This window comes from Callithrix jacchus, chromosome 10 (genome assembly GCF_049354715.1).
Source record: "Callithrix jacchus isolate 240 chromosome 10, calJac240_pri, whole genome shotgun sequence".
Taxonomy (NCBI): Eukaryota; Metazoa; Chordata; class Mammalia; order Primates; family Cebidae; genus Callithrix; species Callithrix jacchus.
The window spans coordinates 82557330-82584178 of NC_133511.1; the positions used below are offsets into that span (position 1 = coordinate 82557330).

Sequence of the window (26849 nt, forward strand, 5' to 3'; positions counted from 1 at the left end):
AGCATCTGAGGAAAAAAAGGGATTTTAAAAGTTCTGCTGCAGCAGACATAAATATAGCAGCCTAACAGCCCTGAATGAACAACGGAGCTCACAGCTCAGCACTTGAGCTCCTATAAAGTACAGACCATCTCCTCAAGCAGCTCCCTGACCCCTGTATATCCAGAGTCACCTCAAAAAGGACTGATCAGACTGACATTAGGTGGACATCATTCTGGGACAAAGATAGCAGAAGAAGAAGCTGGTAGCATCCCTCACTGTTCTGCAGCTGCTACAGGTGTACCCCAGACAAGCAGGGCTGGGGTGGACCTCAGTAGTCATACAGCAGAGGGGATAGACTGTTAAAAGTAAAACTAAGTAACAGAAATACTTCAGCATCAAAAATCTGGGCGTACACTCAGAGACCTAATTGAAAAGTCAGCAACTACTCAGACGACAGGTAGATAAATCCACAAAGATGGAAAGAAACCAGTGCAAAAAAAAAAGGAAAACACTCAAAACGAGAATACCTCACCTCCTACAAAGGACCAAAACTCCTCACCAGAAAGGGAACAAAGCTGGACGGAGAATGACTGTGACAAAATGACGGAATCAGACTTCAGAAGGTGGGTAATGAGAAACTTCTGTGAGCTAAAAGAACATGTTTTAAATGAATGCAAAGAAACTAAGAACCTTGAATACAGATTTGAAAAAAGATTCGAGGAAATGATAACAAGAATGGATAACTAAGAGAGGAATATGAATGAATTGAAGGAGCTGAAAAACACAACACGAGAACTTTGTGAAGCATGCACAAGTTTCAACAGCCGAATTGACCAAGCAGAAGAAATATCAGAAGTTGAAGATCAACTCAATGAAATTAAATGAGAAACCAAGATTAGAAAAAAAAGCACAAAAAGGAATGAAGAAAGTCTCCAAGAAATGTGGGACTATGTGAAGAGACCTAACCTACGTTTCATAGGTGTACCAGAAGGGAACAAAGAGAATGAATTCAAGCTGGAAAATACTCTTCAGGATATTATCCAGGAAAATTTCCCCAACCTAGCAAAGCAGGCCAACACTCAAATCCAGGAAATACAGAGAACACCACAAAGATACTCCACAAGAAGAACAACCCCAAGGCACATAATCATCAGATTCACCAGGGTTGAAATGAAGGAGAAAATACTAAGAGCAGCCAGAGAGAAAGGTCGGGTCACCCACAAATGGAAGCCCATCAGACTCACAGCAGATCTCTCGGCAGAAACACAACAGGCCAGAAGAGAGTGGGGGCCAATATTCAACATCCTTAAAAAAAAAGAACTTTCAACCCAGAATTGCATATCCAGCCAAACTGAGCTTCAGAAGTGAAGGACAAATAAAATCCTTTGCGAACAAGCAAGCACTCAAAGATTTTGTCACCACCAGGCCTGCTTTACAAGAGCTCCTGAAAGAGGCACTACACATAGAAAGGAACAACCAGTACCAGCCATTCCAAAATCACACTAAATGCTAAAGAGCATCAACATAATGAAGAATCTACAACAACTAATGGGCAAAACAGCCAGCTAGCATCAAAATGGCAGTAGCAAATTCACACATAACAATATTAACCCTAAATGTAAATGGACTAAATTCACCAATCAAAAGACACAGACTGGCAAATTGGATAAAAAACCAAAACCCATCAGTGTGCTGTATCCAGGAAACCCATCTCACATGCAAGGATACACAAAGGCTCAAAATAAAGGGATGCAGGAAGTTTTACCAAGCAAATGGAGAGCAAAATAAAGCAGGAGTTGCAATTCTTGTCTCTGATAAAATAGACTTTAAAACAACAAAGATCAAAAGAGACAAAAAAAGGCCATTACATAATGGTAAAAGGATTGATACAACAAGAAGAGCTAATGATCGTAAACATATATGGACCCAATACAGGAGCACCCAGATACATAAGGCAAGTTCTTAATGACTTACAAAGAGACTTAGACTCCCACACAATAATAGTGGGAGACTTTAACACTCCACTGTCAATATTAGACAGATCAACCAGACAGAAAATCAACAAGGATATCCAGGGCTTGAACTCAGACATGGAGCAAGCAAACCTGATAGACATTTACAGAACTCTCCACCCCAAATCCACAGAATATACATTCTTCTCAGCACCACATCACACCTACTCTAAAATTGACCACATAATTGGAAGTAAAGCACTCCTCAGCAAATGCAAAACAACTGAAATCATAACAAACAGTCTCTCAGACCATAGTGCAATCAAGTTAGAACTCAGAATTCAGAAACTAACTCAGAACTGCACAGCTTCATGGAAACTGGCTCTTGAATGTTGACTGGATAAACAATGAAATGAAGGCAGAAATAAAGAAGTTCTTCAAAACCAACGAGAATGAAGACACAACATACCAGAATCTCTGGGACACATTTAAAGCAGTCTCTAGAGGAAAATATATAGCAATAAGTGCCCAGATGAGAAGAATGGAGAAAGAGGAGCAAGATCAAAAAAACTCAAAACCTAGCAGAAGACAAGAAATAACTAAGATCAGAGCAGAACTGAAGTAGATAGAGACACGAAAAACTCTTCAAAAAATCAATAAATCCAAGAGCTGTTTTTTTGAAAAGATCTACAAAATAGACCACTATCCAGCCTGATAAAAAAGAAGAGAGAGAACAACCAAATAGATGCAATAAAAAACAATAAAGGGGAAATCACCACAGATTCCACAGAAATTCAAACCATCATCAGAGAATATTACAAACAACCCTATGCACATAAAATAGTAAACCTGGAAGAAATGGATAAATTCCTGGACTCCTGTGTCCTCCCAAGCCTAAACCAGGAGGAAGCCGAAACTATGAATAGACCAATAACAAGGTCTGAAGTCGAGAGAGCAATTAAGAACCTACCACACAAAAAAAGTCCAGGTCCAGATGGGTTCACAGTAGAATTCTACCATACACACAAAGAGGAGCTGGTACCATTCCTTCTGAAACTATTCCAAATAATCCAAAAAGAGGGAATCCTTACCAAATCATTTTATTAGACCAACATCATCCTGTTACCAAAACCCAGCAGAGACCCAACAAGAAAAGAAAACTTCAGGCCAATATCCATGATGAACATAGATGCAAAAATCTTCAATAAAATACTGGCAAGCCGATTGCAACAGCACATCAAAAAACTTACCCGTCATGATCAAGTAGGATTCATCCTGAGGATGCAAGGCTGGTTGAACATATGCAAGTCTATAAATGTAATTCACCACATAAACAGAACCCAAAACAAAAACCATATGATTATCTCAATTGATGCAGAGAAGGCATTTGACAAAATACAACAGCCCTTTATGCTAAAAACCCTCAATAAACTCGGTATTGGTGGAACGTATCTCAAAGTAATAAAAGCTATTTATGACAAACCAACAGCCAATATCATACTGAATGGGCAAAAACTGGAAGCATTCCCTTTGAAATCCGGCACTAGACGAGGATGCCCTCTTTCACCACTCCTATTCAATATAGTACTGGGAGTTCTAGCCAGAGCAATAAGGCAAGAAAAAGAAATAAAGGATATTCAAATAGAAAAGGTGGAAGCCAAATTGTCACTATTTGCAGACGACATGATAGTATACCTAGAAGACCCCATCACCTCAGCCCAAAAACTCCTGAAACTGATAAGCAACTTCAGCAAAGTCTCAGGATATAAAATCCATGTGCAAAAATCACAAGCATTCCACTACACCAATAACAGACTTAAAAAGAGCCAAATCAAGAACGAACTGCCATTCACAATTGCTACAAAAAGAATAAAATACCTTGGAATACAACTCACAAGGAATGTAAGGGACCTCTTCAAGGAAAACTACAAAACATTGCTCAATGATATCAGAGAGGACACAAACAGATGGAGAAACATTCCATGTTCATGGTTAGGAAGAATTAATATCGTAAAAATGGCTATACTGCCCAAAGTAATTTACAGAATCAACGCTATCCCCATCAAGCTACCATTGACTTTCTTCACAGAACTGGAAAAACCCACCATGAACTTCATATGGAACCAAAATAGAGCCCACATAGCCAAGTCAATTCTAAGCAAAAAGAACACAGCGGGGGGAATCACACTACTGGATTTCAAACTATACTACAGTAATCAAAACAGTATGGTACTGGTACCAAAACAGAGATATAGAACAATGGAACAAAACAGAGGCATCGGAGGCAACACAACATATCTACAACCATACAATCTTTGATAAACCTGACAAAAACAAGCAATGGGGAAAGGATTCCCTGTTTAATAAACGGTGTTGGGAAAACTGGCTAGCCATGTGCAGAAAGCAGAAACTGGACCCCTTCCTGACACCTTACAATAAAATGAACTCCAGATGGATGAAAGACTTAAACATAAGACTGGCACCATAAAAACCCTAGAAGAAAATCTAGGCAAAACCATTCAGGACATAGGAGTAGGCAACGACTTCATGAACAAAACACCAAAAGCATTGGCAACAAAAGCCAAAATAGACAAATGGGACCTAATCAAACTCCACAGCTTCTGCACAGCAAAAGAAACAGTCACTAGAGTGAATCGGCAACCAACAGAATGGGAAAAAATTTTTGCAGTCTACCGATCTGACAAAGGGCTGATATCCAGAATTTACAAAGAACTCAAACAGATTTACAGGAAAAAAACAAACAAGCCCATTCAAAAATGGGCAAAGGATATGAACAGACACTTTACAAAAGAAGACATACATGAGTCCAACAAACATATGAAAAAATGCTCATCATCACTGGTCATTAGAGAGATGCAAATCAAAACCACACTGAGATACCATCTCACGCCAGTTAGAATGGCGATCATTAAAAAATCTGGAGACAACAGATGCTGGAGAGGATGTGGAGAAATAGGAACACTTTTACACTGTTGGTGGGAGTGTAAACTAGTTTAACCATTGTGGAAGACAGTGTGGCGATTCCTCAAGGCCTTAGAAATAGAAATTCCAATTGACCCAGCAATCCCATTACTGGGTATATATCCAAAGGACTATAAATCGTTCTACTATAAGGACACATGCACACGAGTGTTCATTGCAGCACTCTTTACATTAGCAAAGACCTGGAACCAACCCAAATGCCCATCGATGATAGACTGGATTGGGAAAATGTGGCACATATACACCATGGAATATTATGCAGCAATCAAGAATGATGAGTTCGTGTCCTTTGTAGGGACATGGATGAATCTGGAGAACATCATCCTCAGCGAACTGACACAAGAACAGAAAATGAAACACCGTATATTCTCACTCATAGGTGGGTGATGAAAAATGAGAACACATGGACACAGGGAAGGGAGTACTGCACACTGGGGTCTATTGGGGGAAAGAGGGGAGGGACAGCGGGGGGGGAGCTGGGGAGGGATAGCCTGGGGATAAATGCCAAATGTGGGTGAAGGGGAGGAAGGCAGCAAAACACACTGCCATGTGTGTACCTATGCAAATGTCTTGCATGTTCTGCACATGTACCCCAAAACCTAAAATGCAATAAAAAAAAAGAAAATGGCCATACTGCCCAAAGTAATTTACAGATTCAATGCTATCCCCATCAAGTTACCAGTGACCTTCTTCACAAAACTGGAAAAAACCACCTTAAACTTCATATGGAACCAAAAGAGAGCCCACATAGCCAAGTCAATTCTAAGCAAAAAGAACAAAGCAGGAGGCATCACACTACCAGACTTCAAACTATACTACAAGGCTACAGTAATCAAAAGAGCATGGTACTGATACCAAAACAGAGATATAGACCAATGGAACAATAAAGAGGCCTCGAAGGCAACACAACACATCTACAACCATCTGATCTTAAACGAACCTGACAAAAACAAGCAATGGGGAAAGGAGTCCCTGTTTTATAAATGGTGTTGGAAAAACTGGCTAGCCATGTGCAGAAAGCAGAAACTGGACCCCTTCCTGACACCTTACACTAAAATTAACTCCAGATGGATTAAAGACTTAAACATAAGACCTAACACCATAAAAACCCTAGAAGAAAACCTCGGCAAAACCATTCAGGACATAGGCGTAGGCAAGGACTTCATGACCAAAACACCAAAAGCCGGGACCATCCAGTCTCAAGCAATCCTCCCACCTCAACCTCTGGAGTTGTTGGAACTACAGGCACATGGCACCACACCTGGCTAATTTTAGTATTTGTTGTAGAGACAGGGTTTTGACATGTTTCCCAGGCTGGTCTTGAACTTCTGGGCTTAAGCAATCAGCCTGTCTCAGCCTCTCAAAGTCCTGGGATTGCAGACGTGAGCCACTGTGTCCAGCTGAGAAAATTTTAAACTTTGGGGACAAGGAAACATTCAAAGCTTCAGTCTTTTCAATATTACCTTGCTCTAAAACTGAAATCTATGCAATAACCTCCAGGCTGAAATGATTACTAAGTGCTTAAAAAGAATTTAAGCATCTATATCTAAAAAGAAATTTTAAAAGGCCCCGTTCTTGCTTAATGGCTGCTCACTGTCCACTGCAATAAATCACTTTTCATATAATAAAATACTAACTGAGAGATAACTGGCCTCAGTGGCCTCCCTGTACATTGCTAAAACAGGAAGAAAATAACATCAATTCAGAAAAAAGTTTAGAGGAAATAAAAGGTGGGGAGAAATTAAAGGTAGAAAAGAAAAGAAAATGAGTGTTTCTAAGTACTGAGAGAGATCTACTACTGGATACAATAAATATCAGAGATGGTGTGTCTATAAGCCAAGAGCCAACATCAGTGACTTTCAAGAACTTACTTATGCAACACAGTACTCTCCCTCAGCAGGAGCAGAGTCTTAGAAGAAAAAAGATATCCTGGGTAAGACAGTGAGACCCTTGTCTCTACAAATAATTTTTTTTAATTAGCTGGACATAGTGGTGTTCACCTACAGTCCTAGCCACTCCAGAGGATGAGGTAATAGGATCCCTTGAGCCCAGGAGCTCAAGAATGCAGTGAGCTGTGATCGTACCACTGCACTCAACCTAGGTGAGAGAGTGAGAGATTGTCCAAAAAAAAAGATAATGGGTCACAAAATAGAAATGAATTATCTAACTAGTCCAAAGGAAAGGTAATTTGAGAATTTCTGTATGTGAATGTGAAATTCATGGAAGTAGGGACAGTCCCTGCTTTGCATTATACCATAACTGAAATTAGTGCATATTGCAGCCATATCCTCACTTTGCATGATTTTGTCATAACTAGGATCAAACCATGACATGACAATTGTGTAAAGTTGGAATCAGAGCTATACAAAGTGAAAACAGGGTTATGATGTACAAGACTTTCAGTTAACACCATACCATGCAAAGCAAGGACTACCTTCATAACCACACCTGCTGAAATTCAACACCACATAATAATATGTTTGGTTCTTGATTATCCCCATTATCTGAGCTCCTTATTATCTGGCCTGTAGATTATCTGGGGAAAATCTCTTAGCTTAACTTGCATGTTACAGGGAGCTGCATTTATATGGCAGAAATGCCATAGAACTTCAAGGCAGGATAGCTAGATTTAGATTATGGTTCTGCCATGTAATGGCTATGTAAACTCAGGCATGTCATTTTTCCTTTCTAAGCCTTAAGTTCCTTTTCTATAAAACTAAAATAATGACATCTACCTCCCAGAGCTGTTGTGTAGATTAAATAATAAAATAATAATCACTAATGTATAATGAGTTCTTATAACATATCAAGCACTCTTCCAAGTGTATTAGCTTAATAAAACCTCTCAAAAATTATTATATAGGTACTATTATTATCACCATCTTATGAAAGCATCCAGAAATACATCTATATGTGAAAACTGCTCAATATATATTTGGCAATATGCATCCAGTTCATTAATCAATATTATCTCCATCCATAAAAATAAATGGATACTGAAAAGAAAGTGAGAAAAGCAGAAATCTGTTAATTTATTAATTGCTTCAAAATACTGGTATAAGAGGAGAACTAAGTTGTTAATAAAAACAGGGGTGTTTTTTATTCCTAGAGATTCCTTCATCCTCCTTCTTTTGAGTGCTAGTTGTACTCTAAGATTCCGGAAGAGGTTAACTAACAGACTTCAAAGACAGCCAACTCTGCTGGTGACAGAAACCATACTCAAAAAACCTGGCACTGGCCACTGCTGCCAGCCCAGCCAAACACATGCAATGAATTGATGGCCGTGTCCCAATACCCTGCCTATTTCATCCAGCCCAATCTCCTTCACAGGCACAACCCTTCAGATGCTAATACTTCCTTCCTTCCTAAAGTTCTCATTAGACACTTTAGGTTAGGAAGTAAGAGCACTCTCCAGGAGCACACTATGGAAATACACTCTATGAAAAGCTGTATGGAAAAATGAAGGGAGGCAGCTAGAAATATTGTATCATTTTTGCTCATGAGTCTACTGGCATGAATTCATGTATTAAATTAGATTCCTAGCATTTGTCACTTTAGATGGCACAGTGGACATGGTGCTTGGAAGTTCTATATAAAGGGGCAGCACAGAACACGATCTCAGATGGATATCAACAGGGTATCAGAGCTTAAATCCCTTTGGAGATCATCAAACTTCCCAATCACCAATGAAAGAACTAATTCCTAGAGATAAATGACTTAGCCAAAGTCACCCAAAGTTTATTGGTAGAGCTGAAACTCCCAAACTGGATTTTTGATACTATATCAAATTGCCCAGGAATTACACCAATGAGTTAGAGAAAAGAAGAAAAACGGAGAAGAGAGTGCTGAAAATAATGTTGGCCTACACCATCTCTAACTGCTTCCTTACTGTCCTTTCTCAACTTCTGCTCTGATTTTACCTAAACCCAAGGAGGGTGGGTACAGAAACAATAAAGAATACCAGACATTCAGTAGAGCAGTAATCTTCCACTTGTCCCCCTCTCCTGAACATGATAAATACACTTAACTATGGAACTTTGATGACCTGCTCACACCAACAAAATGACTCAAACTGCTTTGCCTTAAAGCATAAATCTGCTTTAAAGTTAAATCTGCTTCCTCTCTCATAGTAAAAATGCCACACTAGGCCAGCCACCATGGCTTATGCCTATATTCCCAGGATTTTGGGAGGCTAAAGCAGGAGGATTACTTGAGATCAGGAGTTCAAGCATCATAACAACACACTGTCTCTTTTTTGAAAATTAAAAAATTAGCACAGCATGATGGCCTATCATCCCAGCACTTTTTGGAGGCTGAGACAGGAGGATCACTTGAACCCAGAAGTTTGAGGCTGAGTGAGCTACGATCGTACCACTGCACTCCAGCCTTGGTGACAGAGTGAAACCAAAAAAAATTCCCACCTCCCCCACCAAAAAATATATATATACCATACTCCTGCTTTCTAAACCTCAATACCAGTCAGCCTGTAGTCCCACTTCCTGTTCTAGGTTTTCAGTAATTGCTACATTCTTCAGAGGGACTATGTACCAGAAGAGTATCATCTAGAGACTCCTTGACTCATCATGCTCTCACCTCTCTTTCCCAGTTTTATCTATTTCAGTAGTCTCCAAAGTGCATACACATGTCCTAAAAGTATACTATGCAAATATACTGGGGTATATTTATTTATTTTAAATGTAAGAAAAACTAATCCTTACCTAGATTTAAATACAGATTGGCAGATTGAGTCTGTATGTCTTAATGTGCAACATCCAATATCAGAAGTATCATGGGTAAAGAGAATAATTGTAGATAAATTATTGTAGATTTGAACAAATAATTGTAGAGTATTATTGTAGATAAAACTAAATTGTACAATCTAGTTTTTGACTAAATTAACCCTGAATGAATGCCCAAGTGGTTTAAAATGATCCTTCCAAATAAACTATAGCTTAAGGATAATATTAATAATGTAGGCCTTAGCTGGGCACGGTGACTCACACCTGTAATCGTAGCACTTTGGGAGGCCGAGGTAGGTGGATCACCTGAGATCAGGGATTTGAGACCAGGCAGGCCAGCATGGCAAAATTCCATCTCTACTAAAAATACAAAAACTAACCGGCATGGTGGCACATGCTTATAGTCCCAGCGACTCAGGAGGATGAGGCAGAAGGGTTGCTTGGGCCCAGGAGGCAGAGGTTGCAGTGAGCCGAGATCACACCACTGCACTGCAGCCTAGACGACAGAGTGAGACTCTGTCTCAAAAGAATAAATAAATAAAAATAAATAAATAAATAATATAAGCCTTAATGATAAACAAGACCATGACCAAGCTGACATTTATACTACCAGTAGTAGCTCAATAGCAGGCATATTACAGGATAGAAACAATGATGATCCATACATATCTGACCAAAAAAAAAGCCAAAATTTGTTTAATCATCAAGAAGACAATTTGAGATAGAGATTTATATCTAGTATTATTTACAGTATATTTTGCCCTATTGTACTTTCAGATATTAAATAATATGAACCCTTTACAATCAGTAAGACATTTAAAAACTAAGCACATCAATATAAATGTATATTGCTGCAATTTTTCCAACAATGTTTAAAATCATACTCAATGCTCAAACAGTATTTTGCAAAATTTCACCAAACTTAAATGTTTTGAAACGTCTTCTTAAGTTCTTTTTATAGAAGATTAAAAGTTACATGCTATCAGAAGAGCACTTGTTCTTTCTGCTGCTATAAAAAAGTTAAAATAATTCACAAAAAATAATACAACAACAAACTTAAATACATTCCCTTAACTAAAAATCAGCACTGTGCAATGCACAACTCTGGAGTCACCACTTACCTACAATGCAGTGTGAATTATGTCTTCTGGGGTTGTATAGTAGGTAGTGCCCAAATGTTGAAAGACACATAGAAAACCTGGCTAAAAATGTGCAAAAAGAAATGTCACATAGGATGCTTGCTTTTCAGAGGAATGAATGTACATATTTCTCAACATGCCTCAGTTTATATTTGATAGGCAAAGGGCTGATTTTTAGTGAGCCACTTAAATATGTACTAGGAAAGATTCTATCTCAATAAATTCCTTTTTTTTATGAAAAAGAAATTTTTAAGGAAAACTAAGAATTTAACAAAATTCTTTCTATACATTTGTATACTGAACTAAAGGGATAAGATTACAGAGTTAGTACCATGGACTTCACTAACTACATCTTTCACAATCAAGCAATTGTAGCAAATATTGAAGCCAAGTGCTACATGATAGTGGAATTATTTTAAAAATAGGCTTATAAGATAAATGAATAAAGAAAATGTGGCACATATACACAAGGAGTACTATTTAGCCAAAAAAAGAATGAGATCCTGTCATTTGCAACAACACGAATGGAACTGGAGGTCATAATATTCAGTGAAATAAGCCAGGCACAAAAGACAAACTTCATATGTTACCATTTACATGTAGGAGCTAAAAAAAATTAAAGCAATTGAACTCGTGGAGACAAAGAGTGGAATGATTGTTACCAGAGGCTGGGAAGGGTAGTCAGGGAGGTGGGCAAGTAGATATGTTTAATGGTACAAAAATATAGATAGATCTAGTATTTGATAGCACAACAGCGTGATACAGTCAACAATAATTAATCGTATATTTTAAAATAACTAAAGTATAATTGGACTGTTTGTAATACAAAGAAAGAAAAAATTATTGAGGTGATAGATACCTCATTTACCCTGATAAGATTATTATGCAATGTATGCCTATATCAAAATATCCATGTATCATAAATATATACACCTATGTAGACACAAAAATTAATTTTAAAGATGCCTATAAACTGTAGTAAAATCTTTACAATGCTTTGAAGTGAGAAAGGGCATAAACATGAGAATTGTTTGCACCATCAAATAGTTCCATTGCTTATCTTATGGCAGTTTCCCAAACCTGAGAATAAGGTTTAAAAAAAAAAAACTAATGTGCCAAATGTGCTAAACGTTTATGTGATGACAAGAAGCTATGCGTGTATGTTACCAAACACATAGACTAGATAAATGAATGGACAGATAGACAGACTTCAGAAAGATAATTAGGTATATACATACAAACATAAGAGCAAACAAATTAACTTAATCTGTTTTTCAAGACGAAGGTGATATTTTATCAAATGAGAAGGTAAATGCTTTTCCAAACGGATTTATGTTATGAAAGAATATTTTGAAAACATATTTTGGAAATGACTCCATCATAGTATGATATTTGTTACCAAAAATTCTATGCTATCACCTACAAAAATTTTCATCTATCTTTGATTTAAAAATTGGTAACAGAATATTCTAACCTATTTAGTGATGTTTCAAAAGTTTCAATGGGTTTTGAGTCCATATATTAAAAAACATAAAAATGCTATACCTTCAACGTCACTGACAAAAACAACACATCAGGGAAGACAGAGGCTAGTATTCGAATTTTAACAAAATTCTTTATATGCATTTGTATGTAATCAATTTATGCAGTCAATGACTTTCTTCTCCCATTTGCATCTATTTTTCTCTCTGAAATATCATTTTCAGCTGTGGCAGCATTAAAGCCACGTACCAAAGTAAAATGAACTTAAAATCAAATCTTTAAATTGCCACCCAACAGTATTATACCAAAACTTTTAAAAATAACAAAGTATATTCGATTATAGGATTTGGGGGACCACAATTTGTTTTAAAATATTATTTCATTTATATAGCTTTCTTTTATTCAATACCTACCTATGAACATGTTTATAGCAATGTATTAGCAAAATAGTACATGTTTAAATTTTGAGATACATATGTACATGTTATTAGGGCTCATGAGCGTTTTCTTAAGAGTGTGCTCTATCCAAAATGTGGCAACCACTGTTCTGTCAGAAGTTCTCCCAAACAAACCTTAAAATTGTCTTGCCAGAGGAATTCTTCCAGACTCACCCTTACCAACAATATTCTCCTGCTGCACTTAGGCTATCTAGAATACCTAAGAACTCTATTTTCTCTCCATGAATATACTAAGTTATGCCTCTTTGACTTCAGGTACTGAAAATGTTTCCTACATTCACTGCAATCAAGCAGGGAAGATACCAGCTATAGGTTACTATGTGATAACACTGAAAAAAACATTTTTTTTAATTATCAAAGATATTTACTTTTAAGATGCACTAGCAATATACATATTGCTTAAATACGTATATTAAATAGAAAGCTCATTTGGGACAAGTTAGAATGACCATATAATTTAATACCTCTCTTACTAAATTTAACAAAACTATATTTCTGTCTTTTAAATTATCTCAGATATAAACTTGTTAAATAAGCAAAATTAGTATCTATATAAGCATAGCCTCATAAAATGTAAAAACATTGATACAAATGTCCTATTTTACTGGCATTTAAATTGCAGAAACTAGCATATGTACCAATCAAAAAGGAAGAAGAGTAATGGCCCAAAGATGTGAAAGTAGTGCTAAGAAAATGCAGAAGAATGTGGCAAGGCTAATGGAAATCCTCTCTGCAAGAGTTCTCCTTCATTCTAGGCCTCAGAGAATCCCTGCAAATAATATTCCAAGGAACATGATCAGCTCATTGAAATAAAAACAAAACAAAACAGCTAAGCATAAGAGAAAATAAGGTCCCTTGAGTAAGAACCTTAAGAAAAAGCAGAGACCAGCTATGGCTCTCGGTAGTGAAATTATAGATACTGGAGTTATCAGCAAGCAAATAAATAGGTTAAAGAAATAAAAGATAAGCTTAAAGCACATATAGATATTTCTATATCTCTCTATAAAGATTACCTCACCAATTTGAAAAAAATCATTTGAATACCCAAAAAGGAAAAATATGATAAAACTAAAATTTCAAAGGATAAGTTTAATAGCACATTAAATAGGGCTGATAAGAACAAGTGGCAAAGAGCGGTCAGTTATAAAAATAGCGGAGTGCCCACCATCTTCCCAACATCCTTCTTTACTCAGGGTGATCCATGACAAATGAGTAATGGAATACTCTTTATAAACAGGGATGGATTTTGAGTGTCATAGATGATGATGGTCAGCTTTGAACACAGTGTAAAAGTAAAGACACCAAAACCATAATTTCTAGACTGTATTTTTGGCCTTGATCACCTTTATAATCAGTAAGTATCCCTGCTTATTTAAAGGATGGAAAGAACGTTGAAGAAGTCAAAATCCACCTTTAGGAAAAAAAAAATCAGAATGTTACATATACATTAGAAACTTCTTCCCAAGTATTTAATTATACCATTCTCTTTTAATATGAAAATGAATGCAAAGGGCATAAAGTGATATTTTTGTACTGTAATCAGACTTTCATAGAAAAATAACAACCGAGCACTTATTATGAACCAAACAAGGTACTAAGTGTTTTATGCACATCATCTTCTCAATTCTCACAATATCCTAGGAAGAAGACATTAATATTCTCATTTAACACTTAAGGAAATAGATTCAGAGAGGATAAATAAATTGTAAATGGTAGAACAAAATTTGATCCTGGGTGTGCTGATTCAAAAGCCCAATCTCTTAACAACTAAAACAGTATTGTTTTATACAAATAAATTCAGAATTTAAAAAGAAAAAAATTCATGTACAATATAAAGGGGTATATTTTATATACTCTATTTACATAGCTCCTGATAACATTGATGAGCTTTCAAGGTAGATATAACAAAGAAATCAAACACAAAACTTCACAACTAAGTCAAAGCTAATTATGAATCCTTTGGAAAACAGCCCAAGGTGTCATAATTAAAAGTCAAGCTGTTTCTCATTCCTTTCCTGTCATGCCCTACATAAGAATATGAGTCTCTAAGTTCACTAGTCCTACCCAACACAGGTTGTTTATGTATGTGTATATATGTGTGTGTGTGTGTGTGTGTGTATATATAACTCAAATAATATATTTATCTCAGAGAAAATAAACCTGTTACAAAATGCCACACAATTTAAAACACAAAAATCAATAGTTTTCAGTGTACATGCGCCTACATTAACATAGCTGTAAAATTACACAAAAACTACAAATGGCCACATTCTCTGGACTTACTGTTATCTGTAAACATTTAAAGAATCCGATATCAGAAAAGCTGACAATTTCCCTTCAAATGCCTTTAAGCGTTCCAAGGTTAAAATCCTTTTTTAAACCTCAATATATCTACTTTTGTTGTGCATCATTATAGTGGGAAAGGAGTACAGCTAAGAAATTTTAAAACAATAAAATTTTCCTTTTGTATGTATTTAGGTCTCCAGAGTCAAGGGTAAAAAATGTTCCTGAGACTCAGTTGATTAATATGCTGTGTTCCAAGTTATTTAAACTTTGTTCAGCTGCTATATTATTTCAATTTGTATTTTCTTTTTGTTTTGGTTTCTGCTTCTTTAATTAAAGAACTTAACTGAAAATTTTAAAGGAAGATGTTACTTAATTGTGATGCTTTTAGCATCATAACTGATTTAATAAGACTAAGAGGATGTTTTTAAACTGTTTTCTATAACTTTCACCACTTTTTCCCCCTCCTTTACTCAATTTCAGAACCTTTTTTTTTTAATGTAGAGGTTTCCTCATTTTTTTTTCACAGCATTGCCAACAATGCAAGTCTCCAGAATGCCAAAGCAGTGGTGATGAAAATAGATTAAAGCCATTGTACACCAGGGCCATAGCTTCTCTAGCCTATGTGACCACGAATCTCTTTTCAGAAAGTGATTATGTCACAGTCATATAAGCTGCAAAACTCAGTAAGTGTGTTTAACTTGGAGAAACAAGTTATGAAACACCAGAGAGCATCCAAACTAAAAATATATAAGAAGGCCTGCTGGCTCAGAGAAAAGGCATTTAAATGTTATTAGAAAACATGAGTTTCCAGATTACAAAATTAGGTGGGCATGATGGCTCCACCTATAATCTTAGCACTTTGGAAGGCCAAGGCAGGAGGAACAGTTGAGGCCAGAAGTTCGAAACCAGTCTGGGCAACAGAGTGAGATCGCATCTCTACCAAAAAAAAAAAAATTAGCCAGCCCTGGTGGTGGACTTCTGTAGTCCCAGTTACTCAGGAGACTGAGGCAGAAGGATTGCTTGAGGCCAGGAGTGGCTGCAGTGAGCCATGATTGTACCACTGTACTCCAGCCTGGACAACAGAGCAAGACCCCATCTCTTAAAAACACTAACAAACAGAAAGCTTAAAAAAACAAAAAACTAAAAAGTGTATTTATCATCCCTATTGGAAAAGCTATCAGGAGTAGAGAGGGTTTACTGCTGCTACTGCTGCTTCTGCCACAACCGCTGTTTCATGATCATCATTGTATAATAATCATAATTTGTATTTCTTCCAAAAACCTCAAATCATCACCTTGAGGATTAATTTATATTCATATTATCCCTCGATAAAAAAGAAGTTATGATAAATGCCAACTTTACCATTGGAAAAACTTCATTATAAATATGAGGCACCTAAAGATCAGCAACACATAAGGCAAACAGAAATAACACCTAGATCTAAAAGCTTTCAGACACAGCTCTTTCTCTAAGATCATGCTTGTCCATTTTCTAAAAGTGTATTAGAGTAGGATATAAGATTTTATTAACTCACAGTCCTGATCATCAGTTCATATATTAATAAGCCACTTACTGTAATTTTCATACTTGGTTGACATATCTGAAGGAAAGTAACAATTTGAAAGATTCCTCTGTACCTTAAAATGTATTCACAATGATCCTGACCACAAAACTGAGCTAAGAAAGAGAAGTGCAGTAGCTAAGCTGCTGGCTTATGTCCATATCACATTCATGACAGACACAGCCTTTCTAGGAATCACAAAAAAAAAACATGTACAAGACATTTCAGTGTCAGATCTACAGAAAAGCTAGTTATATTATCAAATGTTCCCCCATGTTCAGTGTTCTTTAGGATGTTACCTAAAGCCAATGCCTCATCATCCTTTAAATCACGGATCCCTGACACAGGTACTTCTGCTCTTATACATAACACCATTATAGTGATTAGCACTGTATAGAATCACCTGTATGCATACCTCTTCACTAGTACCATGCATTTTCATCTTTAAAATTATATAATCAAGTGCTTCTCAGCCTTTTCACCATCAAGGATTCTTTCATTAATTCTCCCTCATGACCCCCGTATTTTGAAAGATTGTTTTCTATCAAACTTGCCACACTTATAATAGTTAAGTAATTTTCTAATTTGTATTAATCAAAGACATATAGAACTGATGTTTAATGCTTCTGATCAGCATGGTATTATTCTTTTACATTGGTGTATGGGAAATGCTGAAATAATTTGGCTCTGGAAGTAAGTTTGAAAATACAATAAATTAGCACTGACCTTATATCAAAGAAATTAGAAAATAAGAGGGCCAAAAAAAGCCAGTTCTAATTTATAACATACAAGCTTTATTTGGAGTAAGTAATATCCTGAAGCAAAACCCAACTGAAACATTGATTTATATCAAGTAGAAAGTTAGTATGACTGGTAAGTTTATCTACTTCACATACCTTTTACTGAATGAGGCAATGAATATGAAAGCACTTTAAAGGCTGAGGAGTTCTACAAATATAAGAGAATTAAGAGCCTTTCTCATGCCATAGTTCTTGTACTGATCATATAACTATTGTCAATTTACCCTAACACAGTTGTCCAGAACTGTTCTACCCACTTCTGTATATATATAGCATCTTCAAACTTAATCTTTCTAACAACCCATGGAATAAATTATATCACCATCCTTATGTTTAAAATTAGAAAATTGAGATTTGGAAAGATTACATTACATTTCCAAGGCCACACAACTAGTTTAGAAAATAAAGCAAAAGGAAATATTCAAAAAATCAAAATTGGAAGTTTAAAATTTTGATCTTCACACATATAGATCTATCATTTAACTGAAGAAGAATGTCTGCTTTCATTTTTTCTTAAAACGATAGCAAGAGAAAATAGATTGAGATCTGTATATTTTACACAAAGAAATTCCTGGTGTTAATCATTGATACATATAACCAAAGATTATAAAATCTCCTCTTGGCAGGCTTTCAAAATAAAGAGAACTTCTTAACTGATTAGAATGGAGAAAGAGTGATCAATACTATATGACAATGACAAATGAAATTACCTTTCAAAATCTCTTCTAGGCCTTAGAATTGTGGTTTTATCAAATTTGAGAAGTTGAACATGTAAACTCTACATTTAGTCACTACTCTATTCTAGATCTTCCACACAATAGTTTAATTCTCCTTTCAAGGAAAGAAAGTTAAGAACCTATATTGCTATTTCTATTTTATATAACACGAAAAGAAGCAAGTTATGTAACTTCCCAAAGATTACATAGCAATTATGTAGTAAAGCTGGAATGGGAAGCCAGATCCAGGTAATTGTAAGTGTAGAACCACCACTTCATCAGTAATAGATAACATGTATTAAATGTTTATTTTATACTAATCCCTCAGTCTAGTGCTTTACAGTCATTTATTTCATGTAATCCTCACAACAACACTATGATGTAGATATTATTATTATTCCCATTTTATAGATAAGGAAACTGAGGCTTAGGGATTATACCATGAATATATTGGGAGGAGAAGAGCTGACTTCTCATACACAGAAGGTTCAATGCCCATGAACAGAGTTGGAAATTATTTCTGAGAAAACAAAAATATTCCTGACCTTCTATATTCCTTCCCAAGAAAAAACAATGAACTACTCTCTCTTAGCTGGGGGCATTCTTGCTCAGTTCTATAAATAACCTGCTTAGCATCAAGACAATCACACCTAAGTTTCCCCACCTACCAAATATGAAAATCTTCAGAAGAGAAAATCCTTAAAAAGTAAAGACTCATGGCTTCAAAAATGCTCTTCAGGGTGTCTAGAACTTAGTAAGTTTTCACATTATTAAATGACCTATTTGTAAAGTATAATATGTAGCATTTGCAACTATGCCTTAGAATGAGTATGCTCTTTAAAAAAAAAGTCTGTTGCATTTCCCTTTTTCTACATATTGGGCCTGTGCAGCCTTGGAAAGTGAAGCATCTTTAATTTTCTTTGTCTAATTTTAAGGAGCTACTTTTCAAAAAAGCAGAGAAATTGTGCTCGGTGAAGTCAAAATCACAAACAGCATAAAGTCCCTTCTGCTTTTTTACATTTGAATAGATATATTAAAGATAGACAATTCATCTCTTTTTAAGATGACTAGAAACAACAAATTATTGAAGGTAGCAAGGATAACAGATGATTTCAAAGGTTATCACGGGAGATTTTTCTGAGAAGAAAGAGATCAAGAGAGAACCGAGAGAACATAGAATGTTTGTATACTCTCTTATATGTACATCATATAGTGCACTTTGAATTAATCTTATATTTATTATGCCTATTTATACATAACATCATTGAAGAGCATCAAATCAATATACTTAAGTAATTTGATTTAAAATAGTTAAAACACACAAAACTCTTAAAAGATTTATTAATATCACATTAGGCTTCTTCAATACATGGTGTTTCAATCCAGAGAAATCTTTAGAAGGTTTTATAGACCATGGGAGCTTAGTAAATAAAATACATCAATGAATTCCTCACCACATGCACAACAACAAAGTGTTCGTAGAAAGAGAGCAAATACAGAAATAGAGAAGCCAGAAAATTACAGAGCAGCAAATTGAAGTTGGTCACCAAAAATGCAAAAATTTCTAAAATGTATACAACATGCGACTACCAATTGTTAGATTTTGTAATTCACTATTTTATATCCAAATAATTGCAGGCTAACATATTAACTCAGTTTTTTTAAAACAAAATCAAACATCCCCCTATAAAAGGAAGGAGATAACTCTTTAGATAAATACAAAGATTTCTATAGTTTCAAATGATTGTTGTTCACTTGAAGTATCATGAAAGAGAATGCCACTACACATTTTCATGCCATTTAAATGGAAAGGAACATTTCAGAATTTTTCTTTAAGCATCTTAAAAAGGATTTTTTTCTAATATATGTATTGTGCAAATTTGTGAGAATTACTAAATACATTAGCATTATAAAGTAGAAATAAGTAGGCAGTTGATTTTTCATGTGGTTTATTAGTTTATAATAGATTACAGCATCTACAATTAACCTCAGAAAATAACTCACATCTTTCCTAAAAATGAAAGTTTTTTTAGTGAATAATAAAATATGAGTGATATATTAGGGGTCTTAGAGGAGCAAGAAGAGATTCTGAATATAAACAAGCCATCATTCTGGTAAAAAGAAATACAAACAAGAAGAATAAAAATAGTTGATGCACAAAAGCCATAATGAGGGGGTAGCTCAAAAAATAACTTCTACTTTGAATGGTTTGGATGAAATACAAATTATCCACAGAAAAGTGTGGACTGGCATAAATGTTTGTACAAAATTATAAGTGCATTTCAAGAAGTATGCAAGAGGCAACCGCCTGCATGATGCACAAGGTCCCAGCAATGCTCTGCTTAAGTGCTAGTGCACAGAGTCCAAACCACTGCATTTTAATTACCATGCAGCTTCAGATATATTGCCTTTGATATGGAAATGTTCTTGTTCTCTCATCTTCACATATGGTCTCATGCACAGAAATCTTTATCTGATTCATAAAAAATAAACTAGAATCCAATCTCAACACCTGACCTCAGTGCTTAGAAGTTTTTTACTAAGCATGGTATCACTATAAAAAGAATGGCTAATATTGGTGTAAAGTTGGATATTTTGAGCAAAGATATGAAGGATTTGCAGTTAGGAACTGAATCGATACTGCTTCTCTGAGGTTTTAGGGTTTCATGTTCCCTTTTTTAAGACTACCACAGATTTGAGGAAAAACAGACCAGCAGTCTTTTTTGGAGCTGAGAGAGTCTGCAGTAGATTTAAATGATATTCCATTTACACCCTCCACCCACATTCTTCAATTGATATTTCTATCCAAACTATTACTATGAATACTTAAAACTTGAAAAGCTCTATCAAATGCAAATTTTGAACTATTTCCAGTTCGTTTAAATGTCTAAACAAAATAATTAACTGAAAAGCTTTTACCCTTTTCCACAGAACACAGAAAATAAAAACACTTTCCTGTGCATAAACAGTGAATATACAATGAAAGGATGATGAGAGTTTCTGATACAACACTCACCAAAACAATAAGTTTTCAGATCACAGTGGAAGAACTTCAAGCCAAAAGGATATGCTACATATTTTAAATGAGCTTACATTAATAAAAATTGCTTTTCCTATAGTATATAGGAGAACTAGGATTTTTACTTGAATGTTGAGATTCAGGGCATAATCAGTAGAAAATGTACAGTCAGAATGAATACAGTCAGGATGAAAATGTTCTAATACCTTATTTTTTCCTATATTAGAAAAAAATATAGAGGAGAGGCATATTTCTTAAGAAGCAATCCAAATCCAACAATAGTCCATTGCTTCCTCTAAACAGCAGTGAATGTTTGTTCATTTTTAGCAGGTTTCTATAATAAAATCTGTTCTCATTAAATCTTATATACCTATATAACTTGATTAATTTTTTAATGGTAATATGGCCTATCTAACCTCATGACAGCAGATAATATATCCCATCTGCAAATCATATTGCTGTAAGTTATCTGTGTTTTATCATTTCTAGTACCTGTCTGTGCCTGATATGGTATTCTCAGACACATTAGCTTGATGGAATGTTTCACTTGACTTCAAAAACATCAATTGATATATAGGCATCCCTAAACTATATTAAAACAAATAGCTCTTAGATAAACCAAAATTTTTGGTATTCTATTCTGTACTTTCATAGAATGTTCCTGTAAATAGTGAAAAATATATGTATGTATGAATTCTCTCACTAACAAGAGAGAGAATTTCAAATATGGAAAGAGATACATAACCAAACAAAACAGAAAAGCATAGAAAATATTAAAAGTAGGGGTTAAAGCCAACACATACTGTTATGTTCAAAAGAAAATTCATTTATTGCAGTACCTATTGTACTTTCAAATATGGAAAGAGATACATAACCAAACAAAACAGAAAAGCATAGAAAATACTAAAAGTAGGGGTTAAAGCCAATGTATATTATCTTGTTCAAAAGAAAATTCATTTATTCCACTACCTATTGTACTAATTGAAAAACCGTTATTTAAAAGTCACTAATATCTTCAATATAAGATAGATATGTGCAGCAAATTCATCAGTGATCAATAACTAAATAATTCCGAAAAGAGGTCAAATAGAAACAGACATAAAATCTCAATAATGCCACCAAAATTTATCATTTAGGTTTTTACAGTAATATATTTTAAATCATTATAAAAGAAAGATTTGCCAGTTATGTTAATATATCGTACATATATGCTTTTTCCCTAAAATGAAAAATATCTGTTGTTTTCTGCTACTATTGAAAAATGCCCAACAGACAATATAATATTCCTATTTAATCTCATTTCTTCTAGGTATTCAGTTACCAAATCCATTATAGTATCAGTTTAAGGTATAGTACTTGATAATGTTTTATTAATATTTTTATATTTGTCTTCATAATATAATGTTGTATTGTAGTGACACAAAATATTTTTATAGGACTTTATATCATGCTCCATAATAAAGAACTCAATTTTTTGTACATTTTAAGAAATACATCTATAGTAAGAGAAAGTTCCTTCTCATAACTTCCAAAACAACAAATAAAAGCAACAAGAAACAGGATAAACAATAAACAAAATCTATCTAGTTTTGCCACTATAACTGAAGAAATATGGTGGAAAAGAGAAGAGAAGGGAGGTGTTGGAAGTACATGAGAAGAGCAACAGAGGATGTCAGTATGTCTTTGGAATTAATGCCCTGGTACTTGATATCTGGATCCTGGTTACTTACGATCTTTGATCTTAAACTAGACCTAATAATGCTTTCAGAGTTTGAAAGATTTTTTTTTTTTGGTTGTTTGCTTTTTTTTATTTTTTAAGAATAGGAACAATTTCTCTGGACTTATGAGGTTTCCAAGAATGTAGGAGGAAAAAAATTTACATGTCATTTGGCCTACTGCCCATGTGTTCACATATGTGTATTCAAGAAGATACTTTAAAAACTGCACAGAAGATACATAAATCAGTCATAACTTTTCTCTTATTATAACAAAATGAAATATTTCATCAGTTCAATAAAAAGCAAATGCAACTTAATAAACTGTGTCCCTATTTCCCACCAAGAAACGTGCACTCTTGCTACCATAGAAAAGCTAACCCTGGGCCTTGTTCAGTGGCTCACACCTGTAATCCCAGCACTTTCAGAGGCGGAGGTGGGTGGATCACCTGAGGTCAGGAGTTCAAGACATGGTGAAACTCCGACTCTACAAAAATACAAAAATTATCTGGGCGTGGTGGCACGCGCCTTTTATCTCAGCAACTCGGGAGGCTGAGGTGGAAGAATCGCTTGAACCCGGGAGGCGGAGGTTGCAGTGAGCGGAGATTGTGCCACTGCACTCCGGCCTGGGCGACAGAGCGAGACTCCATCTCAAAAAGAAAAAAGAAAGAAAAGCTAACCCTGTCCCACTAAACTTGTGAAAGGTTTAGTATGTTTGCTTGTTTCTTTGTTTTGAAATAAGAGAGAATCCTCTAGTAGGTATAACGCATATGTTAGTGGTCTAGAAACAAGAAGAGGAGGAAGACTGATGCAAATGCCTAATGCTGAGTGTTGAATTCCAGGGTAACTGTACAGGGTGACAGAGGGAAAATCATGTTCACGGCTGCAGAAATCTGGTCTCTGCCAGAGAGTGCAAGCTAAAGCAGACCTGAGACTGGTATCTGGGAAGCTAGGTAGGAAGCTCAAGCAACAAGCTGGGCAGCGAGAACAAGGCACTGCTCCTAAGAACCCCAGGCCTAACAAGAGTGAGACAGGGAAAGACAGCAGATCTGCCCAGGCTTTCCCACAGTGATCACTAGCAGCCCCAAGCGGCTAGGCCTGGAGGGGGAAACCAGAAGCTGCAATCAGAGCACAGATACTAACTTTCTGAGAAAGCTTTGGGAGTGGGGGCTGGAGGGAGCACAGAGACAGGTGAGCAATCCAACCTAGAAGCCTGAAGTCCCTACCAACCTAGGGCATACAATGCCATGCCTGGGATGGTCTTACTGGGTTGGTGAGACACAGGGGCACTAGCAGCCCTTCACACGGTGGGGTGTGCAGAATAGGTATGTTGCCAGATTTTCTCTGCATCTCCTTTCCCCATTCAGTCTGCACTCTGAGCTGTTGTTCAGTACACCTCTTACCAATAGTTCCTCAACAGCCGAAAAACATGAAGATAAAATAGGAAGAGAAGAAAAGAGAAAAAAATCCAAGACAAGGCTACACTGTCACATTCTTCTCAGTCACGGCCTCTCGAGGCTGCCCTGGCCGGTTCAGCCCTCCCTCGGGAATCCTGGAACCCAGAACGGAGCTGAGCGGACCGCGTCGGCCAAGCCCGTGCCTGCGGGCCTCGGGGACGAGGTGCTGAGTGCGCAGGCTAATTATACATGTGGCATTTGGGCAGCCGACTGTCCAGTGACACCTTACCTTATGAGGAAACGTCAACCCCAGCAACTGTTCAAAACAAAATGCCATTGCGGGATCAGCTTCGCCGGCCGTTGGCCGGTTCAGGATTGCTTTTCCCACAGCCTCTCGCACTTAGCGCAAGAATGTGGCCTAGGGAGGCCAGCCGTGGGCGGGCAGGATGGCCAGGGTGGGGGGGACAGGCAGGCAGGTCTTGCCAGATGTCCGTCCTGTCCCCCCTCGCCAAGGACCAGCTCGCAGACGCGACCACTTGACCTTTTTTATTCATCAAACCCACCTCCTAGAAATAGACTGGGCGGGGCTGGGTGTCCGTTCTCCTCGGGACCCGGGGAAAAACCTGGGCATGTGACTAGAACGGGCAGGAGACAGAAGACCCTGGTGGGCGGGAGTGGAGGGGCCCTCTCTCATCTCTACTCCCCCGGGTTGCTGGCTTGGCCAAAACCCGGCCAGGGCCAAAGCCCGGCCGCAGGAGTACGCGGCAGGCACCGGCGCCCAGGACGCGGACGTCATCCGAGCGCCCATTGACAGTGCAGCGGGAGGTCCGGAGCCCAGCCCAGTTTGCCGCAAAGACGGCTTCGGGCAACCTCGAGCCCTAAACTTCAAGCGCGGCCCTCGCAGGGTCTCACACACAAAAGCAGCCCAGGACAGCCCATCTTGCTAACAGCCCAGCCCCACCAGTTCAGTCGAAGACTTATTTTTAGTTCCCAAATAGAGACCGCATTCAATATCTGGCGATTCACACAAAACAAGGTTTTCAAACTTGGTCAGCCTAAGACAACGTTAATAAACCTCAAAACACGCTGGCGACAGCCACCTTTTATCTGCTCCAAACACACCGCTTCTTTTTATCTTAAAGCTCGGTGGAGCGCCCGGGAAGCAGCCGGGCACAGAGCTAATCTGTCCTCAGCAGCCCCGGGCCGCTCCTCCAGGCGTCCGAGCACACAACCCCAGCAGCCTTTGCACAACCCCTTTCCCTTCTCTGCCCGGCCCTTTAAGGGAGAAGGAAAAAAGCAGCTCCCACGGGAGCGGCCGGGCTCCGGCTGGGCCCCGGAGCGGGTGGCAGCACCGCCCCCTGCCCTCAGCAGAGCCCCGGAGCAGCGGACCTCGTCTGGGGCTGCAGGGGAGCAGCGGGCGGCGGGGCCCGGGCAGGACGCCGAGCAGGACGGAGGGCGCCGGCTGGGCTCCGGGACGCGGGGCGGGGAAGAAACGTGCCGGAGACCGTGCGCTCGGCCGGCAGACTCCGTGGCGAAGTCCGCGCCTGGTGGGGCTGCGCTACCCCTCACCCCTGCTCCCGCCAGGTCAGGCACCACGGCCCTCGCGGCCAGGGTAAAGAAGACCACAGATTAGTTTGCACTTGTATTTCGGATGGGCTTGGAATTTTGGTGTGTTTATTCCTGAAAAGATTATTAAAAAGTGCTGTCCAAAAACTGGGGGAGGGGAAGGAAGGGAGAGAAGCTGAGGGAGCCGGAGGCAACTCGTGCGGCGTCCCGGGAAAGTTGCGGCGGAGCGGCTGAGCGGCTGAAAGGCTGTGGGGTGAGGGTGGGAGGAGGGAGCGCACGCGTTTTCTAGCGACCCGGGTTTTCTTTATGAACTCCTCAGAGTAAACTTCATCCCGGCGAGAGAGCGACGAAGATCCTCGACTCTCGCCCGCCCTCGGCCAGCGTCAACCCCACAAACAGCCAAAGTTTCCAAACCGAAATGGGGGTGGGGTGGGTGGGGTGGGGTGGGGGTAGCGTTAAGAAGCCCAGCAGCTAAGCGGGTCCTCCCGACCTCCCGCACCCAGAGCCTGGCTGACGCGGAAGCGCTCCGAACACTGTGGCGTCGCAGTCACACAGCGAATCAACCCAACACTTTTCAAGAAAACAAAATATTTGCTACGAAACTTACTTTGCATTTAGTCTCTATTCTTTGGGGGATGCGGTTTAGGTCGGCTCGCAAGGGAAGCCCGTTTTGTCCAGGTTGGATATTGTCTACTTATGGATCAGCCCTTGGATGAGGGTTTATTTTAATTTATGGCTTATGCATTCTTTTAAGGTCGATTTACATGACCTCCGGCTACAACTGAGACAGCCGAGGAGGGCACTCCAGTCGTCAGTCGGCCAAACCCACAATTAAAACAGCCCTCCCCCTAGTCTCGGTGTGACTAGGGCTCTCCGCCGGGTAGGCTGGTTGCCTGCCTTTCTCTTTCTTACTCTCTTCTCTCTTCACTACCCTTTTTTTTTCTTTTCTATATGTCTTTCTTTTTTTAGTATCGAGAAATAAGATGTGATATCAGTTTTTTTAAAGTTTCAGTATAACTTTCTCTAAACCCAAGCCT

General features: G+C 37.8%; 1 protein-coding gene across 39 annotated transcripts in view; it reads right to left on the reverse strand.

Annotated features, from left to right (window-relative positions):
- The window catches only part of SOX6 (SRY-box transcription factor 6), a 705491-nt gene that overhangs the window by 672845 nt on the left and 5797 nt on the right, over window positions 1-26849 (reverse strand). For 21 of the 39 annotated variants that reach the window (XM_078340667.1, XM_078340660.1, XM_078340664.1 and 18 more), the window contains exon 1: window positions 26420-26595. The exons of 16 other annotated variants lie outside the window; for them this stretch is intronic. The gene's annotated coding sequence lies outside the window, so the exon portion shown is untranslated. Of the gene's footprint in view, window positions 1-24535; window positions 24769-26419; window positions 26596-26849 lie in introns of those variants that run through there. 2 more of the 39 variants (XM_035264181.3, XM_078340629.1) reach the window with 1 other exon arrangement.